The 7,752-nt window shown below is 37.8% G+C and overlaps 1 pseudogene; it reads left to right on the plus strand.

The window, feature by feature from the left end:
* Nucleotides 1-1,099: 1,099 nt before the first annotated feature.
* Nucleotides 1,100-1,649, plus strand: LOC114696714 (annotated as a pseudogene).
* Nucleotides 1,650-7,752: the final 6,103 nt, after the last annotated feature.

The raw sequence follows: 7,752 nt of genomic DNA on the forward strand, positions 1-7,752 counted from the left end.
GATCCATATCTGTCACCATGCACAAAACTTAAGTCCAAGTGGATCAAGGACCTCAACATAAATCCAGCCACTCAGAACCTGCCAGAAGAGAAAGTAGGAAGTAGTCTTGAACGCATTGGCATAGGAGATCACTTCCTAAATATAACACCAGTTGCACAGACACTGAGACAAACAATCAATCAATAGGACCTCTTGAAACTGAGAAGCTTTTGTAGAGCAAAGGATATGGTCAACAAGGCAAAGCGACAGCCTACAGAATGGGAAAAGATCTTCACCAACCCCACATCTGACAGAGGACTGATATCCAGAATATATAAGAAACTCAAGAAATTAGACATCAAAACGACCAACAGTCCAATTGAGAAATGGGCTTTAGAACTAAACAGAGAATTCTCAACAGAGGAAACTCAAATGGCTGAAAGACATTTAAGGAATTGCTCAACATCCCTAATCATCAGGGAAATGCAAATCAAAACAACTCTGAGATACCACCTTATGCATGTCAGAATGACTAAGATCAAAAACACTGAAGACACTTTATGCTGGAGAGGATGTGGAAATAGGAGAACTCTCCTCCACTGCTGGTGGGAATGCAAGCTTGTACAACCACTTTGGAAATCAATATGGTGCTTTCTTAGAAAATTGGGAATCAATCTCCCCCAAGATCCAGCTATACCACTCTTGGGCATATACCCAAGAAATGGAGAAAGATATTTAACAATATTTCTCAGTTGTGAATTCTCTGAGCCACAATAATGATTCAACTGGTAAGATATGTGCATAGATGTGGTAGTGGCATAATTGTTACAGAGGTACCCAACCATTCTGTGGTTAGATTTAAGGCTGCTCCACAGGTGGGAAGTCATGGCTAGTACTGTAGTTCTGGCTAAACACCCATTGTTTGAAAGCTCATAGGTTCTAGGGACAAACCTACTACTATTATTTTGCTAAATTACCTTAATATCAAACTGTTTTTCAACTGTATATCTATAACACGAATCCTAACCAAGTTTCCCAGCTCTCCTCTCAGAGTTCCTGAGTCTTGTGAGAGAGGCTGTTTGTGTGTTCGGCAGTGGCAGCCACTTTGTGTGAACAAAAGATGTTAGAGTAAGAAGGGAATGGCTTGTTTGAATTATCAGACTATGAGCATGTAGAAGATGACACTTTTTCTCCCGTCCCAATTCCAGCTTCTTCTGAGAGATCCTGCAGAAGCTGAGCCTGATGAAGAATTAGGGAGTGGAGCACCTGTTCCTGTACCACAAAAGAGAACAGATAAAAAGAATCTACCCAAGCTAGATTCCATTAGATTAACTTCAAAGAGAGGGTTTTCAGCCTTAAGTCGTGTATCTGATAAGACAAAATTCAAGGAGAAAGGTCATTTAGCTGAAGACCTGAAAACACTAATCAGACACATGGAGCACTGGGCACATAGGCTATTCCCCAAACTGCATTTCGAAGATTTTATTGACGGAGCTGAACACCTAGGAAATAAAAATGAGGTTCAGACCTGTTTAAAACAAACTCTACTTGATTTAAACCCTATTGTACATGAAGATTTTATTGGCAATAATGATGAAGCTGAAGAAACTAATGCCCTTGATGCAACTGCTGCTGAATTTGATCCCTTTTTTACAATGGAAATTATGTAATGTCAATTATAAATATTATCTGTTTGATCATTTTTGTTTTAACATTTAAAAAATTGGTTAATATGAGTGCCAAGATAAAAGCTTTAGAAAAACTTATTAAAAGAGATCATATGCAGACCCAGACAGGGGAATTTTAAGGAGAACCAATCTCAGCATGGCATTATAAGGTTACAGAGGAACATCCTAAAGTTTTCAAATAGCCAACTTTAATTTATCCTGTAAACTTATAGCAACTGCCAAATGATAGATATCCTCAAGGCTGTGGAAGAGCTGAATGGACTCCTGTGCAAATGTTAGATTTGAAGCAATTAAAGGAAATGGTAGTCTCATGTGGCATGCATTCACCTTTTGTGAAGCAGATATTAAACTCATGATCAACTTTTAATAAGATTATCATCAAGACTGGAGAGACTTGGTTACAGGAGTATTGGAGCCTGGTCCCCAATTACAGTAGAGTACCTGGTGGAAGGATGAGGTTAAGACCATTGAACAACAAAGTAGGGCTAGAAGTATTGAAATCTCCCAAAACAAACTTCTTAGAAAGGGAGATTATGCTAATGTACAATGGCAATCTCTATGTAATGACCACACCCTGGCTTTATGCTGTGTAGCAGTCTTGAATGCTTGGGACAGAATTAAAAAAAGTAGGAAAGAAAATTGAGACATTTACTAAAGTTATGCAGGAACCAAAAGAAACCTTCACTGATTTCTTACAAAGATTAACTTCAGCAGTAAATAGAATAATACCATATTCAGAAGCTAGACAAATAATAATTGAATCTCTCACTTTTAAAAATGCTAATGCACAATGCAAAAGGGTAATTAGGCCATTAAAAGCAAGATCACATACCCTTAGAATAATGGATCCAAGAAATAATCAATATTGAATCTCCTAACCATGATGATGCTTGGATAGGAGAGGTGATTTCCAGAGGTTTGAAGAAAAATTCAAGTGTTGGGTGTTTCACTTGTGATAAACAGGGTCAACTAAAAAGGGATTATAAACAATGCTTTCCTAGAAACAATGTTTTTTCTAAGAATAATTCCAACAGAACACATCTCCTTTCTGAAGTAGATAGAAGGTGTGGCAAAGGCATACATTGGACCTGTGAGGTGAAGATGGGTGCCCCAACATTACAGAGGAACCTTGGGTGACTGTCCAGGTAGTCAGCTGTTTCTGTCATTTCTCACACTGTTTTGGAATCACTTGCTTGCACTTCTTGTTTACTCAGGTAATACTGTTTCCTTCTCAGGTCTATGATGGAGTTGAAGACTTTGTAGTTATATTTATAGTTTTCTTTGTTGCCAGATTCAGAAAAGAAATTCACTAAAGAGGTGCAAAATGTATAAGATTGAGAGACATTAAAACACAGTTTTGGTAATGCAAGTTAGAATAAAAAGTAAATTAGGTACAAAACTTTGGACTCACCATGATAGGATAGATAATGAAGTATTTTCTCTGAATTTGTCACATGCAGATGGACTAGACATTGTTGATATATTTATTGCCTATATAGGTTGTATATAGTTACTGTACTTATTGTATATAGTTTCTCTTGTATTAGTTATAACCTTCTTTTTTATTTTAGACCCAAAATGGGGAAATGTGGTGATAGTTTGTTTCTACTTTAATAAATAAGTCTTACCTGAAGATCAGAGTGTGGATCTAGCCACTAGTGGCCATCATAGACATGCACACATGGTGCAGACATATAAAGCAGCAAAATACCCATACACATAAAATGAAAATAAATGAATCTTTTAAAAAGAGAAATGGCTGTTGAAAAGTCTCAAAAGAGGAAACAAAATGTTGTAAGTGCAAAAATCAAAGGAAATCATGGAGCTGAGAAAGAAGAGCAACTGGAAGTTCAAGAGACATTTGCCTCATATAGAGAGTAGGAGAAAGAACAGAGGGATGTGTATTTGGTTGTAGATGGCCTTGGATGCCAGGCAGAATAGTTTTCTTGCTAAGTAATGAAGAATCACTGCAAGTATTTTGAATAGAAAAATAACAGGAGCAGAGCATGTATCATGAAACTCACCATGGCAACAATATGATAGATGCATTGAAGAGATGGTGCATTCAAAAAGCAGCTTAGAGTGCTATTGTAAGAGCTTAAGAGAGAAGTCAGAGAAAACTGTGTAGGTAGAGGAGGTAGATTTTGGAAACTATGTGGGTGGATAGTTGTAAGGAAAATACAGATAAATTAGAGTAAGGACTCCTATGTAAAGAGAAGATACATTATAACAGCTGCCTACATTGACCTGTATCTTCTAGTCATGATATCGCTATGGTGCAGACACATCTACAACTTCCTTACATGTGCTGGTAACTATAGTAAACTCCATGCAACAAACTGGTGATAGACTGGTCAACCAGTGAGTGTGCTAGTTGAAAAAAATATAATGATACTATAGGGCATCCAAAACCAAATCTGTGCCTCTAGACAGATGTGCTAAAGGTTTTAATTGTGTGAAAAGGCTGAGAGATAAGGGTACTAGCATTTATACACTGTGTATATTATGTTTTGTAAAAAGATTGGCAGTTAGGACTATTGCTTTCCCCAAGCTGTAAACTCAAGTTAAAAAGAAAGTGTATACTGAACTATGTATCCCTCATCCTATTGCCAGAAATTATAGTCTCCTTAAAATAGTGATTCTCAAACTTCCTAATACTCTGACCCTTTATATAGATTCTCATGTTGTGGTGGCCCCAATCATAAAATTATTTTCATTGATACTTCATAACTGTAATTTTGCTACTGTTATGAATCATAATGTAAATATCTGATATGCAGAATATCTGATATGTGAACCCTGTGAAAAGTTTGTTTGACCCCCAAAGGATTGCAGCCCTCCTGATCCAGAGGCCTCCTGATGGTTCCGGTTGGCTGTCACAACCATGGTCTTGACAAGCCAAAAGCATTTTCTAAAACACTACAGTGACTTGGAAACAATTGATAGCATGCAGAACCTTAGAGAACTCTTCTCAAGACAAAAATGAATGCCCACACCTCTTGCTCTGTTATGTGCACATTCCTAGGTTAGACATATGTACATACAGCCCAGAGCTTCAGCTGTCAATAAACAACAGCAGCACATCACCACTTAATGTGCATCATTATAGGTTCCAAAAAGTGTTAGGAGTGAGCAACTTAACACAGGCTGAAACATGTCTCAGAGAACACTCAGAATACCTGGAAACTATTTCTTTTCTTTTCTTTCTTGGCAGTGTTGGGAACTGAACTCATGGCCTTGCCAGACAAGCACTATAGTATGGACAAGCAATGTCCCAGTGAGCCGTCTCCCTGTCCCAGACCAGACAGTTGCTTTTACAGCACTAATTCTCAAGTGGGTTATGTGTTTGTGAATCAGAGATTTGATGTCTCTTGAGGAGGGGCAACATGCCTATAGAAATTTGTAGCTAGGAAGGGAGCTGGAGAAGCCTGTGGTCTACAGGACCAACTCGGCGTGAACACAGCTAGAGAGTGGGTCAGGAGACCCAGAGGCTCTGTAAGATGCCTCCGCTGAAATCCTATGTTTTAGTGATCCACCTTGGAGTTCCAAATCCAGAGAAATCTCCCACCTCTGGCTCAGCATCCAGGCACATGGAGCTGGAAGTGACTTGGATACTCAAACGCACTGGGCAGTCAGTCAGTCAGAAGAGACAATGGAAAACTCATGGGGAAACTTCTACTGGAGAGGTTACCATCTCAGAATCAGCCACCAGAGAGTCTCTAGCCCTTTACAAGGCCTTTAATTACAAAGACATGATTGTCATTCTAAAATAGTAGGTAGAAGCAAACAAAAATTAACATTTTGATGCAGCAATAGTTGAATTTTATGGTAATTGAACCACTACTTCCCAGGTGAGAATGTCCATAGTGATAAGAATTCTAAGTAAAGATCAAAGCAATCCTGAGTTCTGGTCTGACTTTTTTTTTTCCCACTCACTAGATAAATGACAGTAATCAGCCAGTCCAATTTCTAAGCTTGAAATTACTACAGAAACATAGAAACAGAATCAGAAAAGACCCCTGAGCAAAGTTTATTTCATCAGAACAGGGAACCTCTTTTAGAGGAATGTTGCCAGTCCTTAAACAGCTGCTGAGACTCCACATTTTTCCTGGCAAAGGTACTACAGACGCCCAACCCCGGTTCTCTTGGCTTAAATCTTTGACTTGAAAGAATTGGAAAACAGAATTTTCTTTTAGTTTTTCTAACTGCAAAATGAAGATATAAGAGTGATTCACCTCCTTTTGTTTGTTTTTTGTGTTTGTTTGCTTTGTTTTTTGATACAGGTTTTCTCTGTGTAGCTTTGCACCTTTCCTGGAACTCGCTTTGTAGACCAGGCTGGCCTCAAACTCACAGAGATACACCTGCCTCTGCTTCCCAAGTGCTGGGATTAAAGGCATGCGCCACCACCGCCTGGCCTACTTATTTATTTATTTATTTATTATTTATTTATTTATTTATTTTTTATGATGGTAAGAGCTAACTAGAAAAATGTTAACGATTCTGAAGTTCATAGAATAAAAACTGTTACATAAATATGATTTACAGAAGTTACTATTACGGGTATGCTCTGTGCTAGAAGATTCTTGTTGCCCTCAGTTTCCATTTTTTTCCTCTGTGAACTGATGCTAAACTGTCAGTGATCAACTTTGAAGCCAGGTTCAAGTCCTGGGGATGGGAATCTGATAGTGACAGCAGCTAATTGTGATGCTTGGACATGGGGAATCTTAATTGAAATAAATCAATGTAGTGCAGGAATGAGTTATACACCCAACCATAAAGTCTTAAAATAGAAAATAACAAGGGGCAAATTGCACTTTAAAACTTTCGATTTAGTCATTGGGCAACAGAGAACAGGATGTTTTATTACAGAAAATAGCCAAGCAACTCCTATACAAAAAGGCAACCATGTTTCAGGAGTCACTGACTTGTCAAAAGCACTTAGCTGACATTAAGCCCAATTAGCAACTCTGCAGCCACTTTAGCCAAAAGGAAATAAAAAGAAGCCATTGAAGTCAGAGGGTGTGGGAGTAAAGAAAGAAAACCAGCTTTCAGGCCAACTGCTGGTAATGAAAAAAATTCAGTTTTGCTTTTCAGTCCTTTACTTTTGTATTGATTGTCTGGCCTTTCACTGTGCCCTTAGTTCACAGAGCAACTTGGAACTCTTACAGCCCCAAATGCTCTACAGATTGTAACAAAATAGAAATTACTCATGATTCTTAGAGCATAGCCAAAAATGAAAGATAACTTTGCTTATGGGTTTGTATACTGCAAAGAAAGTTTCAATAAAGAAAAGCTTTGGACAGGATATCGAAAAAAGGAATGATCAAATTCATTTCAAATTTTGAATATCAGCACTTGCTTATTCAGCTTTCTACCTCCTGTCATTTGGGTTTCTGCTGAAGGTGGTGGCACTGAGATCAGCAGTCAATAAATTCATTAGGAATTACAAGCATCTTTGATTAATACTCCTTGTCTAATTCCCTGAGAAATGTGCTATATCTTGGAGCTTAATGAAGACAAGCCTGAGTTATTTAGGTGTTTGTTAGTGAGGCTTATTTGCATATAATTAACTAGATTCTCTGTTTATAGCAAGCTGTAAAAACTTTTGGTAGGTATACCTCCACCCAACTTCATGCATCAACAAAATGCTTTTGTTCCTCTCCCAACCCCTTGATGGGAAGAATTAATGTTTCTGTCTATTGCAAAACAGAGACTCACATACAAAGCTAGTTGAAAGGTTCATTGAGAGAAAGTTTCATACTATACTACTCTTAACAACCAATAAACTTTATTGTTAGATAACTTTTAGCATCACGGCAAAATTCCAGTGAAAATACAGTTTTTATGTATCCACATTTCTCCAAAAGCACAACTTCCTCCACCACCAGCATCCCACATCTGAGTATTTGCTATAACAGATGAACTTAAATTGACACATCTTTATCATCCAGTTTGTAATTCACCTTAGGACTCACAGTTGACACTGTATACCTAATAGAATTTGAAAAAATAAAATGATATGTGTTCTTCTGTAATAGCCTACACAATAGGTTCACTCTCTTAAAATCCCTCTGTTCTCCAACTT

This window comes from Peromyscus leucopus, chromosome 1 (assembly GCF_004664715.2).
Source record: "Peromyscus leucopus breed LL Stock chromosome 1, UCI_PerLeu_2.1, whole genome shotgun sequence".
Lineage (NCBI taxonomy): Eukaryota > Metazoa > Chordata > Mammalia > Rodentia > Cricetidae > Peromyscus > Peromyscus leucopus.